The following is a 21712-nucleotide window of genomic DNA, read 5'->3' on the forward strand; positions in this document are numbered from 1 at the left end:
TCACTAGACTATCCACATTTACAGTGTGTCCCTAAGGTAGCATTCCATTACTTCTTTCCCCATTTGCCTTCTCCATGATGGTCCGTCCTTCCTTGCCCTTGAGAAGAGTATTTCAGTTTGTGCTTCAATAAGTCTGTGTCAAGGTCTTACCTTGCCTTCTTGCTGCCAGCCATCTTGGACATGTGCAGACTGCTGCCTTTTATAAACTTTATTTGCATCATCACTTGTCTGCTGCCTGGGCGTCACTCAGTTATGATGTTGCACACCTGACTATTTATATCACCAGTTAGCATGCAGTCCTTTGTCCTTGTGTTTGTGCTCCAAGGTGCATCATTGCTAGCAGTTTTCTGTTCTCCTTTTTCCTGCATGACCTGGCTTGGCTGACGACTTTCCTGGCTCTCAATTCCACATCGGCAGACTACCCGGCTTTGGCAGGCAACCCGGCATTGGCAGACTACCCGCCTCTGGAGTCAATCCCGGCTTGGATGACTATCTGCTCTAGACCTGACCCCAGCTGTTCCTGATTTAGCTCCTCACTTTTGCTGTGCATTTATTTTACTTGCATCTTTGTGTGGTCTGGTTTCCTGGCACCCTGACACTCTGCCTGAAGATGAGCTATCCTTTCTGACAATTTATTGCTGGACTGTCTGTCAGTTGCAGGTGAGCCATTTGGTTTCTTGCCTACAACAATCATAGGTGTGTTTGAGCATTTACATCTCTGCTACGGACATTTTATGGCCTTATCTGACAGTTTCTGGAACTCCAGTTTGGCTACCTTGTACACGCAAGAGTACTGACATCAGTTTTTAGGCAGAATGCAAGAGACAAGTCAGCAAAGGCCAGTACAGGAGCTGACTTTAGCTGCTGCTTCAATAAGTCTAACACTGTTGTTCTGTTTCTCACTTTTTTGCATCCTCCTGTTTAGCTTACCTTGAAGTTTTTGATTCTGGACATAGTGCTTGTTGAAATGCCAATATTATCCTGACAACTCCAGAAAACTTTGGCCACAGTCATTCTGTGCCTACATTCCTGCATGACCTTTACTTTCTCAGGATTAATGATCCATCCTTCACCATTTCTGAAGATGAAATGTCCTAAGAATCTGGTCTTAAATTGATGGAAGTACTTGGGTTTGAGTTTAGTTTCTCTGTTGGGGCATACCATGTTACACATGCGTTGTTGTTTTTTTGCCTTTTTATAATTTTGTCTATTCCTCACTCCATAGCTAGCATATGCTCTTTTTATACTGTAGCAAATCTCACAATATTTGCAGTATGTCTTTAGTTCCTGTCCTGAGCATGTGTAATTGCTGGAGCTTGATATACTATGATTTTTTAATCTGATGTTCATCTGTTAAGGTCTGGACAAGTTTTCGATGTATCGAGCCACATTTGAATCAAGCCACTGTAAGCGAATGTAGCTGAGACTGTAAGTTTGCTATCCCAACTCAAATAAATCAGTTATAGAGATCACACTTGCAATAATTAGATAAGGGAAGCCGAACAGTCAATAAAACATTTAGCTCAAGTTCAAAAAAATCATTTAGCTCCAGTCAAAAAATCTCCTATAGCTGTAAGATATACTGTGAAATTGCATATGGACTCTGCGTCATACAAGCCTGTACATGCCGGTAAGCTAATTACAACAACCTACAAGAGAGCAATAGTGCACTGCGTTTATCTAATGGGACTAAGTTATATAAATTGGTTTGTGTATACATGCATGATACACAAACTAATTTATCTAATGGGACCAAGTTATATAAATTGGTTTGTGCATCATGCATGTATACAGCGGAAGTTGCCTGCATTACCATATGCCATTATGATTTCGGCTTATAATACTTTCTCCAACAAAGGAAACAGAAAGCAGCCTGTGTTCACAACCTCCTCAATCAAGATCTTCCCCTCTAAGTGAACAACCTATTAAAGCCTGTGCATATGTTAAAGTTTCCAAAATCCAGGTAGTCTTTTGCCAAAAAAAAAAAGCAGAGATGAAAATAGAAGCTGTGTGCAAGAAAGTAGAGATTGAAGCAGAAGCTACAGTAACTCACAAAAGTGAGTACACCCCTCACATTTTTGCAAATATTTTATTATATCTTTTCATGTGAAAACACTGAAGAAATGAAAAGAAAGTAGTGAATGTACAGCTTGTATAACAGTGTGAATTTGCTGCCCCCTCAAAATAATTCAACACACAGCCATGAATGTCAAAACTGCTGGCAACCAAGGTAAGTACACCTCTAGTTGCAAATGTCCAAATTTGGCCCAAAGTGTCAATATTTTGTGTGGCCACTATTATTTTGGGCATGGAGTTCACCAGAGCTTTACAGGTTTCCACTGGAGTCTTCTTCCACTCCTCCACTCCTCCAGGACGGATCTGGTTGATGTTAGAGACCTTACGCTCCTCCACCATCTGTTTGAGGATGCCCCACAGATGCTCAATAGGGTTTAGGTCTGGAGACATGCTTGGCCAGTCCATCACCCTTACCCTCAGCTTCTTTAGCAAGGCAGTGGTCATCTTTGGGGTGTTTTTGGGGGTCATTATCATGCTCAAATACGGCCCTGCGACCAAGTCTCTGAAGGGAGGGGATCATGCTCTTCTTCAGTATGTCACAGTACATGTTGGCATTCATGGTTCCCTCAACTGTAGCTCCCCAGTGTCGGCGGCACACATGCAGCCCCAGACCATGACACTCCCACCACCAGCTTGACTGTAGGCAAGAAACACTTGCCTTTGTACTCCTCACCCTGGTTGCTACCACACACGCTTGACACCATCTGAATCAAATAATTGTATCCCGGTCTCATCAGACCACAGGACATGGTTCCAGTAATCCATGTCTTTAGTCTGCTTGTCTTCCACAAACTGTTTTCGGGCTTTCTTGTGCATCATCTTTAGAAGAGGCTTCTTTCTGGGATGACAGCCATGCAGACCAATTTGATGCAGTGTGCGGCGTATGGTCTGAGCACTGACAGGCTTCAACATCTGCAGCAATGCTGGCAGCACTCATATGTTTATTTCCCAAAGACATCCTCTGGATATGAAGCTGAGCATGTGCACTCACCTTCTTTGGTTGACCATGGCGAGCCCTGTTCTGAGCGGAACCAGTCCTGTTAAACCGCTGTAAGGTTTTGGCCACCGTGCTGCAGCTCAGTTTCAGGGTCTTGGAAATCTTTTTTTTTTTCAAGTTTTATTTTTATTGAACTGACAATTTCCAAGCATTATTGTAGTTACAGTCAATAAAGATCAAACGCCAACAATTAAAACATAATGGCAGATAAACAACATGATAAAGCAAATGAAAAAAAAAAAATGAATGTCAGCAATATAGAAAAAGAAATGTTAAGTCGGACCTTTATGTGAGAAAATGCATATCATAAGGAAGAATACTCTCAGTCATCCCTTTTTATATAGCTTAAGAAGAGATAGAGGAAAGACAAGATAGAATTTAAAGAGGAAAAGAAAGGAAAAAGGAACAGAGATAAACTAGAAGAAACATGTAGAGAGAAGAGAAAGAAGAATTGGGAGTAAAGGAATAGGTGGGGGAAGGGGAGTGGATGGTTGGACCCAACTGGGCCACAAAATCCAGGCTCAACGGTTTCTGTCGATTTTAGAATCTTTGTCTATGATCAGAGACCCGCACTCTTCTGAGAGGACAAAAGTGTTTCATTGACGCCATTTCAAAGTATATTTATCTGATGGGTGGTGAGCAGATAGAACTAGATTTTCCAGCCTATTTATCTCTTTCACCTTCTTAATCCACATACCAACACTTGGTGCAAATGGGCTTTTCCACTTAAAAGGGAATTCACATTTTGGCAGCATTCAACAAATAGGGGACCACAGAGTTTTTGTAATGCTGAGCTAGAAAGCTAGAGGCGTGAAGGAGGAAGAAAGCAGGGTTTATTGGGGAGCATGCGGTCTGTAAACCTCTGAGCAATGTCACAGACTAGTTCCCAAAATTGTTTCAACTTAGGGCATGACCAGAAAATATGTAAAAGTGGCCCCCTGATCTACCCCACATCTCCAACAACAATCGGTGAGCCTGAGGAAAATTTGCTCATTTTAACTAGCGTGTGGTACCAATTCGTTAGAAGTTTAAAATTGGCTTTGTGCGTCTTTGTGCAGATAGATGTTGTGAAAGTGAATTGAATTATATGGTTCTTCTGCTCTTTAGAGATGGTACACTTTAGTTCCCTCTCCCATTCAGCTAAGAAGGGAGGTTGGTATCTCCTCACAGGTGTAATCAACATTGAGTAGAGCCTAGACAGCGTGTGCACTAAAACACCCCTCTGGGAGCAAAGCTCCTCAAAGGGTGTCCAGCTGGCCAGGAGTAGGTAAAGATTTCAAGAAGTGATAAAGCTGAAGTGCCCTCCAGAAGTCCAATCAGAAACGGCCTGAGGGATCCATCAGGTCACCCAGTATGGGCCATCCTGAGGGTGTAAAGAAGTGGGAAGCTTGAGAGCAACCAGATTCCATCAAGGCTTTTAACACCCTGTCTTGATATCCAGGGGTAAACTGAGGGTTTCCCAATAAAGGGAACAGTGTTGAGCAATCTGAATTTGTGAAAACTGCTCAAACTGTTTCGAACATGTCTTAATCGTCTGACCAATAAGAGGGTGAAGACACATAGAGTCTGGCAATGTCTGGTGACACCAAGGAGCTCTGCTAAGAGACACCTCACACTGAGCTTGTTCTAGTCTGGGCCAAAGCTTTGTTTCCATGTTTTGACATCAATCAATAAGTCTTTTTAGCTGATTGGCCTGAAAATACCTCCGTAGGTCCAGAACTGCCAGTCCCCCCATGCGTCTTGGAAGTGAGAGAAGTTTTCTACTAAGTCTGGGATGTTTAGAAGCCCAAATAAAGTTCATTAACAGGGTGTCAATCTGTCTGAAGTAGCGGTGAGGAATGGATATTGGAAGTGCTTGAAAGAGGTATAAGAACATAGGACGTACACACATTTTAATGATGTTACATCTACCGAACCACAAATGGAAGCCACTGCTCCATCTTTGCAAAGGTACCTGGACTGACTTTAAGAGGGGAGGAAAGTTATATGCAAATAGTTGAGTAAATTTGGGTGGAATGAAAGCTCCAAGATATTTCAGTGCAGAACTTGTCCATTTTAATTTGAAATTTAATTGAAATTGTTGTAGGAGGGAATTCAATATACCCATCCCCATGGCCTCGGATTTGGTCAAATTGATTTTCAGATTGGACAGAGCCCCATATATCGCGAATTCATGAAGGAGGTTCACTAATGAGATAATATGATTTGTGAAGGAGAACAGCATGTCATCTGCATATGGACAGATGTTGGTTCAAACTGACACAATTGTCTATTCTTTGATCAAACAGGAAGGACAAGAAGCATATTTTTTTTACAGCACCTCAAAGAGTTCAAAAGCTTATGCAATTCAAAACAATTCAAAGCAAACCAATAGGCGTGAGACATAACTCCCAGAGCACTCAACTTTTGCATGCCTGCAAACTATCATTTTTATTCTTAGATCTGCTAATAAATCTACCAAGGGATCTTAGCACGCTCTGCTGCCATCTGAGAGGATCTGGTGGATCATTGGTTACATTGCTGATCTGGGGAGAAAATGTCACTACATGCTGCTTTAGACCACTCTATAATTTGAGGGTCAATCTATTCTGGTAAGCGGTTCACTTATCTTGAGCACTGTGTTGGAGTGGCCCCTGGATTTGTCATCTCTCCTAGGCGTGGGATTTTCACTTCTTTCTCACAGAATATGCAGAGTGGACTTACCTGAATTCACATCAATATCAACTATGTGACTGTTCCTTATTATTGTGTTTTGGCGCAGCACCCCATTAATTCTATGTCATCTGCATATGCCGATATCTTATGCTGAGTCCGGCCCACATTGATACCTGAGATATCCGGGTTTAGGTGTACTCTACACAGGAAGGGTTCCAGTGATAGGACAAAGAGTAAGGGTCTTGGCAATCTTCCTATAGCCTAGGCCAGCGATGGCAAACCTTGGCACCCCAGATGTTTTGGAACTACATTTCCCATGATGCTCAACTACACTGCAGAGTGCATGAGCATCATGGGAAATGTGGGTGCCAAGGTTCGCCATCACTGGCCTAGGCCATCTTTATGTAGAGCAACAATTTTTTTTTCAGATTCTCAGAGAGTTATTTGCCATGAGGTGCCATGTTGAACTTCTAGTGACCAGTATGAGACAGTGAGAGTGATAACACCAAATTTAACACACCTGTTCGCCATTCACACCTGAGACCTTATAACACTAATGAGTCACATGACACCAGGGAGGGAAAATGACTAATTGGGCCCAATTTGGACATTTTCACTTAGGGGTGTTCTCACTTTTGTTGCCAGGTGGTTTAGACATTTACACTGTTATACAAGCTGTACACCCACTACTTTACATTGTAGCAAAGTGTAATTTCTTCAGTGTTGTCACATGAAAAGATATAATAAAAGATTTACAAAAATGTGAGGGGTGTACTCACTTTTGTGAGATATTATATATGGAAGAAAGCAGAGATGTAAGCAGAAGCTACACGAAGAAAGCAGAGATGGAAACAGAAGCTGCACACAAGAAAGCAGAGTTGGAAGCTTTGGAGAAAGCATGTGAGCATGCTCCAGCCATGGCAAGGTTAAGGCTAAGTTCGCACCTAATGCAAATGCGGCTCACAGCAGGGGCCTGGTGCGTTCCTGTTCTCGCCAATTTTTGCATGAATTGGGGCCTGAAACGGAGCAAAAGATACACAGGACCTCTGTGCAACCCACTCTGCAGTAGCCATAGAGATGTGTGAACCGGCTCCATTAAGAGCCGGGCACACTCTCCTGTTATGCAAATTGGATGTGGGGAAACCTTCATCCAATTCGCACTAGTGTGAACCCAGCCTAAACGTTTTAGAGCAAGCTGCTAGTGAAAAAGAAGGAGGTAACAGCAGCAAAACTTTAGTCACAACTTTAGTCACATCATATGTATCATATTCCTCCTGAGCTTTTCAACCCAAAACAGCAATCAACTTTGAGCCAGAGTCAGATATGAATGCCTATGCATCACCATTCCTCCAAAGCTGCTCAATCTCAGCACACTAGCCAATGTAACTGTCTTTTTCGATGTGCAGCTGTGCTGAAAACACAGACACATCACAGTTCTCTAAATACACGTTTTGAAAAGACCTCACTAAGGCCCCTTTCACACATACTGTCCGTTCAGTTCATCAGTTCAGTCACGTCAAAATGTATCAGTTTTTCTTCCGTTTTTTCATCAATTTTTCATCCGTTTTTCATCCGTTTTCCATCCATTTTTCATCCATTTTTCATCCGTTTTTCATCCATTTTTCATCCGTTTTTCATCCATTTTTCATACGTTTTTTTTACATCCACTACCAATGCAAAAACTGATGAAAAATTGACCGTTTGTCCGTTTACATCAGTTTTTCGTCCGATCCGTTTTTTTGACGGATGAAAAATAAGACATTCATCCATTCAAAAAAACGGACATTGACGGAAGCGGATGAAAACGGATGTTAACTGATGATCATCCGTTTTTACATAGAGATGCATTGATGTTCGTTTTTCATCCGTCAACGGATGGATGAAAAACGGACAAACGGACCGTATGAGTGAAAGGGGCCTAATTCGATGACAAACCTGAAAACTACAGAGGATTGAAATCCACCATCAAAGCTACAATCAGTGAACAAATATCAAAACTACAGAAGAACTAGATTAGGCGGCCTGGTCTTAAATCTGCTGAACGTATCAAAAGACTAAAAGCTTTTCACATTGACAACCCTGTCAAAGGTCTTAACCCTGCCCGGGACAGACTTGAGTGTAGCTTTGGAAGCCCAAAAGCCATTAAAGCAGAGCTCCAGCCTTTTTTTTTTTAATCACCTCTATGATGGTCACAGTTTATGCAATCTACATTGGTTAATGCTGCATATGAAAACGTTTGTTGTCTTTTTTTTTTTTTTTTTTTTTACCCACTGTACCCTCCCGGTCTAGTATGCTTCCATGCTTAGCGTAGGCATCTGAAGCCCACTCAGAGTTTCTTCTGGGAAATGGGGCAGCTGGATACCCAGCATTCACCTTCAGATCTGGTGTTTGCACGGTGTGAACAAAGCATGGAGCACTCAGTGTATTGCAGGATGCCCATAGGCTCCTTGGAATTGATGACATTTGTATCCCAGGAGCCAACGGGTGGCAGGATATGACATACCTTACCACAGTGAGGAACAGTGGAAGTGAAGATATTTATTGACCGTAAAATGCTTTAAAAGAAAAAAAAAACATTCTGAACATTAATGGCCTTGCAATAAGCAAAGCCGAGGGCCGTAGTTCCAAAATAGGCCGGAGCTCCATTTTAAGGATGCTTTATTTAAAAGGTTACAAAACTTCCCAAAATATCTGGCAGAGACGATCTTAAGTCAGTGACCTTTTCTTGGATTTGGCTTTACTTGTGAAAACTGATACCCACACACACACAGCTTTAGTTACCTATATACCGCTCGAAAGACTAATCCAATAGTCTCCAAGTAACCTTATGGTATACAGGAAAAATGGGCATCACTTGATCAAGGTACAAGGCAGAAAAGAAAGTTTTCTCTCATCCATTTTCCTACTTCTGTGGGTTCATTAGAATAATTGCAGATACTAAGAATAATTTAAGTGTCTCCTTCAAAGAGTCCAAACCTCTCGCTCCACCTTCTCCTGTAGTAAACGTGCAAAATGGTACTCAAATGTGGCAAAAAGGCATTCCTTTATCATCTAGAAAGATCAGTATACTATCCACATTTATGTCCCCAAGGTAGCGTTTTATTACCTTCTCCTTGAGGGTCCGCCTTTCCTTGCCCCTGAGAAGAGTATTCCAGTTTGTTCTTCAATAACTCTGCCTGAAGATGAGCTATCCTTTCTGGCAATATATGGCTGGATCTGTCTGTTCAATTGCAGGTAAGCCATTTGGTTTCCTGCCTACAACAATCATAAGTGTGTTTGAGCATTTACATCTCTGCTCCTTACATTTTATGGCTGTTTCTGGAACTCCAGATTGGGGTTTGTGTAACTGTGTTGGACAGAAGTCCATCCACATAGTGTTCCTTCAGCCATCAATTTGAAACACTCTACCTAGGCTGTCCTACTTGGTCCATTTTTCTTTGGTGTATCTGTGCTGCAATGTCTTGCAGTTCCAATGCATATTGCAGAATGTATTCTCTCACTGCTTTCTGTTGATGAAATGAGATGTAAGGTCCTTTACGGTTGCTACTTCCCTGTATACTGCTTTTTATAGGATAACTATCTTGTTAAAGAAATTCTGGCCTTCCACTGGGAAATGCAGGATTAACCTTCTTTATACCCCCTCTGTGATGTTAATATCCAGTTCTGCCTGCTGAATGTTGGAATCTCATATGATTAGATCAGGCCCTGCACCTTTTTGACCCAGTTCCAGCCACCAAAGACCTAACCTAGCTCTGTGTACTTAGAGGGTATTTTTGTTGCCGCAGGAATAAGGGGGTTATTATTGCAAATAAAAAAAAAATAAAAAATGCATAGAGTTTCCCCAAAAAATAGGTACCAGACCTTTGAGTGGCATTTGTCTACACAAAGAAATAACAAAACAAGGAAAGGGGGGGGGGGGCAAGCATGTGGCTTTTGCCCTGACTGAGCCAATCCAGGCCACATGCCCTTAACATGGGGGCGCTTTGCCAGGGAGACCTCCCCAGCAAAGCACCTTTCCCCATGTTAATGAGGACAAGGGCTTCTCCCCCACAACCCTGGACAGTGGCTGTAGATATCTACAAGTGGGGAGGGCTTATTGGAATTGGAAGCCTTCCTTAACCGCTTGCCGACCGCCGCAAGTAGATATACTGCGGCGGTCAGCCCCGGCCAGGCAAAGTGACGTATATGTACGTCACTAGCCTGTGACCGGTTTGTGAGCCAATAGCGGGCGAGCGCGCGCCCGCTGAGGCGCGCGCCCACCGCGACTCGTTCACGGAGGAGTCCGCGCGTGTGATTGGAGAACCCGATGTCCGCCGGTCACACTACGATCGTCGGTAGAGCGGGAGAAAGGCGGGCGGCTTATGTAGCCGCCTGTCATTCTCCCCTGTGTAAAAATGGAGATCAGACGGTTCTACTATGTTGATCTCTGTTTTTACAATAGGAGACATGTCCCATCACAGTTAGAAACACGCCCCTAGGACACACTTAACCCCTCCCTCTCCAATACAGTTAACCCCTTCCCTGCCAGTGTCATTTTTACAGTAACAGTGCATATTTTTAGCACTGATTACTGCAGTAATGTCACTGGTAACCCCAAAAGTGTCAAAAATGTCAGTCAAGGGTCCGATCTGTCCACCGCAATGTCACAGTCCTGCAAAAAAAACCGCAGATCGCCGCCATTACTCGTTAAAAAAAAACCCACCAAAAATGACAAAAATCTTTCCCTTTGTTAGTAAACGCGATAACTTTTGCGCAAACCAATCAAAATACGCTTTTTGCGTTTTTTTTTACCAAACATACGTAGCATAAAACAAATTGGCCGAAAATGTTAAAAGAATTTTATTTTTATTTTTTTTTTTTTTGGGAATTTCATATAAAAAATGTGAAAAATATTGTTATTTTTGCAAAATTTACGCTCTTTTTTTGTTTATAGCGCATGATCAAAAAATCACACAGGTGATCAAATACCACCAAAAGAAAGCTCTGTTTGTGGGAAAAAAAGGACGTGAAATTCATTTAGGTACAGCGCTGCACGACCGCGCAATTGTCCGTTAAAGTCACGCAGTAAAAAATCGCAAAAAACCCCCTGGTCGGAATGGGGGTAAAATCTTCCAGGGCTTAAGTGGTTAAATAAGGTCCCCCAGATATCAGCCCACCCCCCCAGGTGAATGACTTATCTTTGAAGCAGACATTGAACTCATCCCCACTGCCGAGGGAGGGAAGCAGAGAAACAAATTTTCTCCGGGCATGTCCGGAAACTCAAGGAGTTGTGGGAAAGGGAGTTAAATGGCCTGAACCCACATCTGAGCATGGGGAGTCACTTGGCATGTGCTACCTTTTCAGCTAATCAACAAATCCACATATTTTTGATGTAGTGCTATAGTCAATACTAAATATGAACTAAAACAAGTGAGACACTTTAAAGGAGTAGAGACTGTTCACTTAGCAAAGCATAAAGTGAATGTTAGTAAATAAGATTTGAGATTATTGTATGAATAGGATGAAACCGATTTTCCATTAAATATCCAATCACATGCAAGAGAATTTAAAAAATGCATTTTTACTGTACATGACATGCTGATTGAAATGAACCGATGCTTACCTATTGTATGTACACTTTACAAAGTGAACAGCTACTTTGCTAGTAAACAGTCTCTACTTCTTTATTAAGTCAACCTCAATGAATATTTAAACCGGCCACAAACCTTTAGATCTAGTCTCCCAATTCAAAAAATGTGTTAATAGATCGTTCACAGATTCTTTCATCTGACTTATATTACACCTGTAAAGAGTAGTCATTCAGCTTTAGGGCAAAACTTTCAGATTGCACATATATTAAGGTCACATTTACTGACAGAGGTAATCAATGTCATAAATTCCATTTTGACTTATTTATGTTGAAAGGTTCCCAGGATATCCGACAATCATCCACTATCTATGGGTTTATGGTGTAAATTAAATTTTGATTGTCTTGTTTAAGAACAATTTTAGAAACAAAAGGCAAGACACTCTACACTGCACACTGAATGCACACTGATTCAGAGAGTACAATGGCATCTGTAATCTGTGACCCAATTACCACAGACATATCAGAAAAAAAAGCTTAATTAACATATAAACAGCATGCAGAAATTGAATATTTTGAAATGCCCTGGCTGATATACCTTTTTCAGTTTCAGACCTAAAATGACACACTGGGGTCGATTTACTAAAGGCAAATACTCTGTGCACTTTTAAAAGTGCAGCTGCACTCTGCAGGAGCAGTTGCTCCAGAGCTTAGTAAATTAGCAGAATCTCTGCTGACTTCTATCATTCAAACATGTGCAAGCAAGAATGCAGTTTTTTTTTCCCTTGCACGTGATTGGGTACTTTTTGCAAAGTGAAACTTTACCTCATTTACTAAGCTCTGGAGCAACTGCACTTTGCAAAGTGCACAGTCAATTTGCCTTTAGTAAATCAACCCCTCTGTGTTAAATGTAAGCTCATTTGAAGGTACATACATGGATCGAACCTCGGCCAGTTCAGCAGGGAACGGCCAAATTTTTGATCCATGTGTAGGCACCCTGGTTGTACACAAGTCGATCCATCGATCAACTTGTGTACAATCAGCCTTCCAAGTTTTTCAGAAATGAATAGTGGTGCCAACTATGACTGTGTTGATTGGAGAATTTAATAATTTTCGAACAATTTCAAACAATTTTCTTTTCTTCTTTCCTTTCCTTGGTGGAAGTAAAGAAAATTGCCATATACAGTATGTATGGCCTGCCTTTTAGACTAGTGACAAACAAAAAGGCCCTGTCACTGATATTAGGAAACATGACATGTAATAAACTGGTGCAGATCATATGAAACAGTAATTCAAGATGGCTTCAGCTCTGCTTTCCACCTACAGAGGAGGTCCCTCAAATGCTTTTAGCCCCCTAATGAGCTTAATCGTTGATACCTGAGACAGCGTCCTGTGTGCGATCGGTTTCCATTTTTCTGTATCATACTCTTACAGACTACTTTTACACTCCATCACTTGACATACTGTTGTGTCTGCTGAGGTCTGAGATCGCAAACAGCCACGTTCATACAACAATCATCTAATGAATACAGATTTTTATGGTGAGCTTATTTGATATGTAATGAATAGTGGGATTTTTACAAGAGTCTTTTGCAGAACAACCTTTTTAAAGAACAGAAACCACCACCTTCTTTGCATGAGCATTTTCACTTCTGTTTTTCAAGTAATCAGGTAAGGCAGCGATTCATAAGCACACACCCTCTACTGTCTGATATTTAGAATTCTGTGCATGAAAACTCTCAACATGTCTATTACATTCCTGGTTAAATACAAACCCAATTCTAAAAAAGTTGGAACATTGTACAAATTGTGAGTAAAAAAGGAATGGACTAATTTACAAATCATGAACTTATATTTTATTCACAATATGATATAGATAACATATCAGATGTTGAAAGTGAGACATTTTGAAATGTCATGCCAAATATTTTGGATGATTTTGGATTTCATGAGAGCTACATGTTTCAAAAAAGTTGGGACAGGTAGCAATAAGAGGCCAGAAAAGTTAAATGTACATATAAGGAACAGCTGGATGACCAATTTGCAACTTATTAGGTCAACTGGCAACATGATTGGGTATAAAAGGAGCCTCTCAGTGTGGCAGTGTCTCTCAAAAGTCAAGATGGGCAGAGGATCACCAATTCCCTCAATGCTGCGGCGAAAAATAGTGGAGCAATATCAGAAAGGAGTTTTTCAGAGAAAAATTGCAAAGAGTTTGAAGTTATCATCATCTACAGTGCATAATATCATCCAAAGATTCAGAGAATCTGGAACAATCTGTGCATAAGGGTCAAGGCCTAAAAACCATACTGGATGCCCATAATCTTCGGGCCCTTAGACGGCACTGCATCATATACAGGAATGCTACTGTAATTGAAATCACAACATGGGCTCAGGAATGCTTCGAGAAAACATTGTCGGTGAACACAATCCACCGTGCCATTCGCCGTTGCCGGCTAAAACTCTATAGGCCAAAAAAAGAAGCCATATCTAAACATGATCCAGAAGCGTAAGCGTTTTCTCTGGGCCAAGGCTCATTTAAAATGGACTGTGGAAAACTGGGACGCCATGTCATCCAGACTAAAGAGGACAAGGACAACCCAAGTTGTTATCAGCGCTCAGTTCAGAAGTCTGCATCTCTGATGGTATGGGGTGGCATTAGTGTGTGTGGCATGGGCATCTTACACATCTGGAAAGGAACCATCAATGCTGAAAGGTATATCCAAGTTCTAGAACAACATATGCTTCCATCCAGACGTCTTCTCTTTCAGGGAGGACCTTGCATTTTCCAACATGACAATGCCAGACCACATACTCCATCAATTACAACATCATGGCTGCGTAGAAGAAGGATCCGGGTACTGAAATGGCCAGCCTGCAGTCCAGATCTTTCACCCATAGAAAACATTTGGCGCATCATAAAGAGGAAGATGCGACAAAGATGACCTAAGACAGTTGAGCAACTAGAAGCCTGTATTAGACAAGAATGGGACAACATTCCTATTCCTAAACTTAAACAACTTGTCTCCTCAGTCCCCAGACGTTTGCAGACTGTTATAAAAAGAAGAGTGGAGGCCACATAGTGGTAAACATGGCCTTGTCCCAACTTTTTTGAGATGTGTTGATGCCATGAAACTTAAAATCAACTTATTTTTCCCTTAAAATTATACATTTTCTCAGTTTAAACATTTGATATGTCATCTATGTTGTATTCTGAATTAAATATTGCAATTTGAAACTTCCACATCATTGCATTCTGTTTTATTCACAATTTGTACAGTGTCCAAACTTTTTTGGAATCAGGGTTTGTTGTTTAAATGTAATTTCAGTGCACTGCATCAGGTCCTTGATTGCATTTTTTTTTTTTTTTGATGGTCTGTATTTGGTAATGCTTAATGTCTCTCTATTGCCTGAGCTGGCCTTTTTTCTGATTCCTGTCTGTTGCCTGCACTGACTGTACCTTCTGCTAGATTCTAGACTATGTCTACACAAAAAAAAAACACATTGTGCTAAGCTACACTTGACATATGATGTCATCACACTTGGCGTATTCACGCAGGCGCAGTGTATTATCTGGCCACCATTTTTGATGTAGCATTGTCTATGTGGAGGCGGCCTATTTGGATACCTAGTTGGCCTCCATGACACGGTGCTAGTGGGCGAGACTGCTCTGTGCGGTTATATATTGAACTGCTCACTGGAAATGGCTCTCTTTTTGCCTGGTAACAGTTTGGACATACTTTGAATCCTCTGACAGCTGGTTTAGTATATATAAGTGAGTTCATGATTTGACTGGCTAAGCCTTTTGGGAATTGGGATCCTCCTTTTCTTCTCTACTATATTGTCTTATTAAATCTTGGCCCTTGCTTTAATTTACTATTGTTGTAAATAGTCTTTCCTTTTTTGGCACATTATAGTTTCTCACTTAATTTTGACACAGGGTATAATGTCATTTGTACCACCATGCTGATTCCCTTTTCCTTTTTTATTTTATTCCCATTGCTGCCTATTGCCTTAAAAAAAAAGTGCAGATCCCAAAAAAATTAATAAACGCACATGCTACCATGTGGCCTGGTATGATGCCGGAAAGTGACAGCCTGCTTGTCCTCCCTTTAATGGCCTTCCAGGCTGCATGCTCTGATAATAGTCTTGTACGGATTTTGGGGGCACCTAATGCCATTTTTGAAAAAAAAAAAATTGGAGTGGGGTTCTCCATAAAATCCATACCAGACCTGAAGAGACTGGTATGGCTATAGGGGAACACCAAGCTGTTTTTTTTTCTGAATTTTTATTTGCCGGCACTTATGTTTATATTCAGCTGTCAGTAGGGAAACCTGCTGACAGCTGATGAGTCATTCGTTGCTAAAGGAGTTGTAAAGTTAAAAGGTTTTTTACGTTTATGCGTTTCTATGCATTAAGATAAAAATCCTATTGTGTGCAGCAGCCCCCCTAATACTTACCTGAGGTCCATCTGTATCCAGCGATGTCTACGAGTCCCTCGGCAATCCGGGACTCTCCCTCCTGATTGGCCGAGATGCAGCAGCGATGCCATTGGCTCCCACAGCTGACAATCAAAGTCAGTTAGCCAATCAGGAGAGAGAGGGGGTGGGGTCGAAAAGCCGCACTGTGTCTGAATGGGCACACGGAACTGCAGCTCGGCTCGGGTGCCCCCATAGCAAGCTGTTAACTGTGGGAGCTCTCTACTGGAGGGAGGTGCCAGGAGCAGCAAAGAGGGTGCAAAGAAGAGGAGGATCTGGGCTGCCCTGTGCAAAACCAATTGTGCAGAGGAGGTAAGTATTCAACCTCATTTTGTTTCTTGTTATAGGGATGGAGACGCCGGGCAACACCAGCTTGGGTCTCATTTAAAGTCCCACCTAGTCCAATATGTTTAAGCAACCAGGGATGGAGACGCCTTGCTTACAGCTTGGTGCCTCATATAAAGTCCCACCGTGCGATTTTCGTGCGTTTTTGGTGGATGCAGTTTTGATTTGACCTTAGTGTTTTCCGTATACAGGGATGGAGACCAACAGCATGACCTGCTTGTCTCACATAAAGTCCCAAATAGGAAAGTAGGGATTTCAAAGGCAGTGTGCTTTACAGGCCATGCCCCATACATAAAATCCCTTCCTATCTATATACTGCATCCACCAAGGGAATGGAGGTGTAATGCTTTTCAGCTGGTCTTTTCCAGTTTGCACCATGGTTATAACCTAATTATTTGAGTCTTTGAGACAACAGTCAGTCGTGGATGAGGGTGGGTTGGGGGAGGTTGGGCTGTCTCCCTCTCACCCGTTCCCCCATCCACCCATTAGCGGCCATGTGCCTCCAGTGTGAGGACACTAAATTAAGAGTGTTAGGACTTCAGATTTAACAGGGTGCCGTGAAGTGGCTCTGCAGCTTTCACATGCGTTTGCAAATGTGTGTTAACTAAATCCCTGTTCTTTGTACCAAGAGACAGGTTTATTTGGTTGGTGACAGACTGGAGGGTGAGTACATCAGACTGGGGGCTGGCTGACTTTCATGCACCTCTTACAATCCTTCAACCTCATTTTGTTTCTTGTTATAGGGATGGAGACGCCGGGCAACACCAGCTTGGGTCTCATTTAAAGTCCCACCTAGTCCAATATGTTTGAGGAGGTAAGTATAACATGTTTGTAATTTTTTTTTAAAAAACACAACACTTTACAATAACTTTAAGGATGCAGTGGCCTGGCTTTGTGGCCTGCTCCTTAACAACCAGCTATTTTTCACACATCCCAATTCTAACCCTTCCAAAAATTTGGAATTAGAAAAGGAATAAACAAAACTAAATTAAACAAATTGAACCACTTGCCAACCACAATAATCATGATCCTGCACTTCCGGGTAGGGGGAGTGTGTGCATGCTGCCAGCGGCTCGATTTTGTTATGATTATACACAGTGGAAGTCGAGGGGGGGAATGCCGGGTACTCAATGTCCACTGGGCACCTGCCAATCGTCAGGCAGAAAGAGAGAACTGCGATCTGCCTATGTAAATAAAGCAAATCGCCGTTCTGATAGGTGGGAAGGGAAGGGATGAATTAATTTAATCTATTCTCCTAATAAAAGCACCTCATACAGTTTTGTAAAACACTGGTTAGGCACACAGTTAACCCTTTTGATCACCCCTGATGTTAACCCGTTCACAAACAGTGTCATTAGTACAGTGACAGTGCATATTTTTAGCACTGATAACTCTGTATCATAGGGTATTAGTGTCACTGGTTTCTAAAAGTGTCAAAAGTGTTAGAATGTCTGCCACAATATCGAAGTCCCACTATAACTTGCTGATCCCCTCCATTACCTGTAAATCAATAAATAGAAATTAAGAAAAAAAATTCCATAGTTTGTAGATGCCATAACTTTTGTACAAACCAATCAATATATGCTTATTGGGATTTTTTTTTTACCAAAAATATGTAGCATAATACATATTGACCTAAATATATGAAGACATTTTGAAGAAATTGTTTTTTTTTTTTTTTTTTTATTGGACATGTTTTATAGCAGAAAGTAACACATATTGTTTGTTTTTTTTGTTTTTTTGCAAAATTGTTGGTCTAATTATGTTTATAGTGCAAACAATAAAACATGCAGGGGTGATCAAATAACACCAAAAAAGGTGTTATTTGTGGGCAAAAAAGGGCATACATTTTATTTGGGTACAGTGTCTCGCGACCGGAGGTCAAGTAGTTAAATAAAATGTGTTACTTTGTCATTGGGAGGTTCGGATACAGCCAAATCTCTGAATAACCCAAAATTTGTCTGGATTTATGCCCCATACACACGTGCAGATTATCTGCAGACTTTTGTCTGCAGACTTACCAAAACCATATAATATGAGGTCAAACCTAAACACTTTCAATTTGTATGCAATCCGGCAGGCCCTTGCACTACATAGAAAAGGTAAGTCTGCAGACAAAAGTCTGCAGATAATCTGCACGTGTGTATGGGGCATTAGATTTGTCCAGAAACAAATTGCATGTGTCTACCCTGCACCTGGGTTGTAGCGCTCTATAACATTGCCAGTCACCTCCATTGTATCTAGTGCAAGCGTGGCCCGCATTCCTGGTATACACAGGTCTCTCTCACCACATCCGAGTGTTCCCGGAGGAATGAAGTAATTTCCCATAGCTCCCCCCAGACATACCTTTCATCGTAATGATCTCATCGTAAATCTCTCCTTGAGGAAAATCACTAGTGAAAAGTTAGTGCTCCCTAGATTCTGCACTTTGGTGATCATTTATGTCTACTGCTGGTGACACTGAGGATCTACTGCAAACAGTGACACAAATACGCACTTGTAAATTGATTTACTATTTAAATATTTGAGTAGTAATTTTGATGTATTCTTAGCATGTATTTTGTAGGTTCATTTTTAAAGTGAATGTAGCAGTATTAGTGCATTTGAAACAACATAATTGAATAGTGTACTAAAGTGTCATGGACAGTACTAAACTCCTAACTGTTTAGTATAATAATTTCAATCTGTGTACTGCTCTCAGAACTACAGAGCATGTGTCAAGTATTATAGTTATAATACTGATAGACACATGACGCCCTGTTGATAATGCATTTGACTTTAACAGCACTTCACTTAAATATTCCATTTTTAGTGGAACCTATTCGCAACAAAATTTCTGCACGTTTGAAAAGTCTGTCTTTACTGATAACAGTCACTTTGTACAGTAAAATGGTTCCTTTGGGCTACATCCCTTTGCTTGCTCAATGATTTACAGGTTGCTTGTATGGCAAATTTTCTCATTTCTCAAAGCCTGAGGTGAATGTCCCATTTATAGTGAGCAGCTACTGAGAGAATGAAAAGTGACTCCACTGTAAATACTGTATAGCAGAGTGAAAACATGGAGGATGAAACAAGTTGTGTGATAGAGACCCATTGAAGACAGAATTCATATTGCAAACAATAAAAGATGTTCCTGGAGTGCTGTGACACTGAAGGTAATTGTACCACTTACTGTTCAACCAGAGACAAAGAGAAACATAAGAAATTTTCATAGGGTCGCTTATAATTTCACTGATTTTATATTTTTAAACTGGATGCTGCTTTTGAGCACTGCTATAGCCCAAATGGGACCAAATTCAGCCCTAACATTTATGTAGAAGCATAACTTTATTTACAAAACCAAATAAACAATAGTTTAAAAAAATATATAATGTTGAGTAAGCCTGTTACAAGCTGAACATTTATTGGAAAAGTGCATAAGCAGAAGTTGTCGTTAATAAAACATGCATGACAAATAGATCAGTGGATCTAGAGATATACGTAGGCAAGCAAGATTATATGCAAATGTAAAGTTTTCCAGTAATATGTATGCATAGCCCTGCCCTTTTCTGCCTCCAGGAACTCCTTATTAGTCCTTTCATGTGATGGACCACTTTAGTGATAAATGGGGGGAATCAAATATTGGGGAGGGCAAGCTTTCCTGAATAGGTTAATATTTACATATAACTTAACCCTCATTGTAAGATTTATTGTTTTGTTCAACATACACAGCTCACTGATTCTTTTTTTTTATATTCGGCACTGATGGGCACTGATAGACAGTACTGATGGGCAATGGTGGGTGGTACTGATAGAGGGCAATGATGGGCAATACTGATGCGGAGGGCACTAACAGGCTCCTTGAGTCCGGATTGGCATCCCTGGTGGCATGGGTGGGCATCCCTGGTGGCCATGGTTGGGCATCCCTGGTGGCCATGGGTGGGCAATCCTTGGTGGCTCTAGTGGCATCCCCCAAGGGTCTGCAATGCTCTGATTACCAGCACAGAAACCCCCCCATCAGGAGAACCGCCGATCGGCTCTCCTCTACTCGCACCTATCAGGTGCGAACTGAGGAAAGCAGATCAGCGGCACTTCCTATTTACTATGTGACCAGCTGTGATTGGACACAGCTGATCACATGGTAAAGAGCCAAGGCTAGGCTATCTACCGGGATTGGAGATGCGGTGTGTCAGAGTGACACACCGCACCACTGATCGCAACCCCCCCCCCCCCCCCCGGGCTATCCAGCCTGTCCAGCCTATCCTGCTGGACCTCATATGACGCCCAGCCAGGATGGGACAACCACTTTGCAGCCATCATTTTACTATAGGACAAAGTGGAAAGTGGTTAAATGTCTTTATTGCTTTCAAATTGTGATTTATAGTCTTTATTTTCTATTTTTTGTGCATTAAAGAATTCCTATAAGTCCTTGATTACTTTGTGACCTTTTTATCTATAGTAGGCTTAATTAGCAGGGTGGTTGTGATGGAGAAGAAGATGGAACAGAACACACACAAGTGTAGTTTTTAGGCCCTTTAGCAAATGGGTTCTTTATTGAGGAATTCAAGAAGCAGGGAACTTGCCACAGAGAGGAGTATACAGGGTAGCAATCAGAGGCACAGCAAGAAATAGGTACCATTTTATAGAGCCAAATGTTCAGGATGCAGTGTTTTGTGTATATTTTTTAGATGTGTGTATGTTTTAATATGTTTTTGGAATAAAGTTTAATTTTACAGTAAACGTAATGATTTTGTCAAGCCTTTGTATGGTACCATGAAAGTCCACATTAGCCTCAATCCATCTCTTCTCCCATTTCGATAGGACGTGGGTACCTCTTTTTTGCGTGATTTATGCTGGTACCCCCTTTTCTAGCATTTATAGCAGACCCTCATTCAGAAAAAAAGGCCTGGTATAGATGAATAGAATCCTCGGATGCTCTGTTTACAAACTAAATAAAGTGGCTGGGAGCTATAATTTTGACAACAATTTAAACACTTTTTTCTTTGCAAAAATCAGTGCTGCTGAAGTAGGTTGTATACATCACACAGATACATAAATATTTAGCATTCTGATATTAGTTTACTTTGGAATAATAATGGAAACGTGTCACGGCAGCAACATGGTCCATGCAATTGCTGATCTCTACCCCTGAATATGCTAATTTCCTGACTGTCATTCTTACACTCTTGCTTCTGTACTATGAGCCAAACACACAAAACAAGTAGGCCAATAGTGTTGGACGAACATCGGACGGGGCGGTTCGCGAACGCCATTCGCAAACATGCTCAAATGTTCGCGAACCGCAAGTTCGCGGCAGACCCCATTCACTTTGATGGCAGACGAACATTAAAAACCTCCAGGTCATATTTGCAGAAACAAAATAATTACTAGCTGTGCACACATAGTCCCACAACATGGACACTGACATACCAGAAGTATTGCTATTGGAAAAGTTGCCATAAAAATTATTATTTTTTTTTTTCAGCCAAAAAATTATTATTTTTTTTTTCTAAATCAGTCAGAACTGACAGCAGCTGGTAAATACCTATCAAATACATATAGAGTCCATTCACACGTCTGTAAAATGAGTCCGCATCCGTTCCAGAATTTAGCGGA

The 21712-nt window shown here is 41.3% G+C and overlaps 1 protein-coding gene across 1 annotated transcript in view; it reads right to left on the reverse strand.

The window, feature by feature from the left end:
- LOC309552619 (dynein axonemal heavy chain 3-like) overlaps window positions 1-21712 on the reverse strand; it is a 1537563-nt gene that overhangs the window by 539555 nt on the left and 976296 nt on the right. The window lies entirely within an intron of this gene.

This window comes from Pelophylax lessonae (genome assembly GCF_965119305.1).
Source record: "Pelophylax lessonae genome assembly, chromosome: 4".
In the NCBI taxonomy this organism is placed as follows: Eukaryota; Metazoa; Chordata; class Amphibia; order Anura; family Ranidae; genus Pelophylax; species Pelophylax lessonae.